Here is a 2,036-nt window from a genome sequence, read left to right as displayed (position 1 = left end):
TTTTTTTTTTTTTTTTTTTTTTTTTTTTAATTTTCATTTCCTCCCGAATAGTCGTTCGATTCGTTTGTTCGTCGCGAAGGCGTGTTTCTCGAAAACTTTTTTGACAACTTCGTTGACGTCGCGTAACACAAGGTTAAAAATATATTTGAACGCGAACGTAACGAACCAATGAATACATTAACGCTCCCATCTCGTCGATTCTTTTTTCCCGAACCGATTTCTCGTTTAATTTACAACATCCGCGACAGAGAGGGCTGGAAGAGAATATACCGGAGGAATTTGCATTTCCTTGCTCCGCCTATTAAACAAAGAGCCACGCTTTTACGGTCCTTAAATCATCGTACTGGCTGCTCGATGATTTAGAGAACGATCTCTTTGCTTGCTGTTTGTTCACGTGTGAATCTCTTGCTGCTTTTATTTCCCCTTCGAAACACTTGTCTTGTAATTGAATTTCAACTCGAACATGAAAATCTTTATATAATTTAATAGTATTTGATTCGTCACTTCTAAAACGTAACCTGTATTGCACGAAATAACTATGGATTGTAAAAAGTAAAGATGTAAAAAATGTATGAACAATTGTCACGCATATTTTCCAAATAACGAAATCATTTGGAAAATATAGAATATCTCTAAGAAATTAGGTTGAATTTCTACAATATCACTCGGAATTTCTAATTTAAAATTTCAATTCCAAACACCATTTCGATTCCAAACACCTGATGCAACATTCGAAAATTCACTATCGAATATTCAGCATATCAAGTATTCAGGATCCGGCTGTAACCCAGAGTCGGCGAATTTAATACCGAACGGTGAATTTGAAAGCCAAAGGTGGAGTTTTTATTTTCGAGAGCGACCGCTCTCGTTAATCGAAAATCGCCAATGAACGCGCAGCGAAGTTCGCGCGACACCCGGCTATTATAGTCGAGGTATCATTTCACCGGACAGCCTTCCCAGCATTCCGCATCCTCTCCCGTTTTCCACCCGCTCCCCTTCTCCCTCGATAAATATGCAAAGCAGGCAACTCGCTTTTAGGAAAAGTGGAACTGTTATACGCCTTCCTCGAGAACGGTTGTCCATCTTCCCACCTTTGGACGTTTTAATAACGGTGAAACGGTTCAAAACGACGTATATATATATAGGTAACGATTAAGAAAGCAAATCTCTCTCCACTTTTCTCTCCACTTTAAAAAGCGAAGAGAACCTTCGCCACCGATGATCGTCACCGATCACGATCGATCGTAAGAAACTAAGATCCCTTTTATCTCTGTTTAGCGGCGAGGCGAAATAGAATGGAAAAGGCTGGCCACGTCACGGACGTGTCAACATTGATTTGGGTCAGGAGGAGCCGATTCGACCGGTCGATAAGGAAAGTGGTCGAACGGTAGTCTGTAATTAACGACGTTAAGGAGAGGAGATTTTTCGTTTCCCATTCGGCCAGCTGCACGCGTGAACACGCGTTTCACGCGTGCACGCCTCACCCCTCCCCTCCCTTCTCGCTTTCCTCTCGTGATAACTTGCAATTACATTGATTGGCTCGCGGAATTTAACCGGGTATACGCGTTTATATGCGGGTCAAAGGTGAAGAAGAAGAGAACAGGGGAGTTGAAAAGAGTTGGAACGACTCTTGCTTGAACGAGAACCGAGTGACCGCCTTTTCGAATCTGCAATAGAAAGAAACGATCGTGGTTGGAAAGAGTCTCTAAGGAAACCGATCGTGCGAGTCGTGGTAAATAGTAGCCGGATCGTAAGGAAGATAGCGATGGATGGTTGAGATCGGGGAAGATTAAGAGAATTCGGTGTTGTAGATGCTGGAGATAGACGTGGAATTTCCTTTATCGATCAGAGTTGTTAATTGAGGAGAGTTGGAGGAAGGAAATTGATTAGAAAGTGAAGAATGGATCTGGGTGTGTGAAGGAATGATTCGTGGATCGAAGTATCGATACTTGATAGTTGTATATATTTCAGGATTTTATACAACTCAATCGATGCCAGTTTTCTCGAATGGTAGATAGTATTTATCTAGAGACTGT

Source organism: Apis dorsata, unplaced genomic scaffold (genome assembly GCF_000469605.1).
Source record: "Apis dorsata unplaced genomic scaffold, Apis dorsata 1.3 scaffold_188, whole genome shotgun sequence".
In the NCBI taxonomy this organism is placed as follows: domain Eukaryota; kingdom Metazoa; phylum Arthropoda; class Insecta; order Hymenoptera; family Apidae; genus Apis; species Apis dorsata.
The sequence above is the reverse complement of the archived record's forward strand: the minus strand, read 5'-3'. Positions refer to the sequence as shown.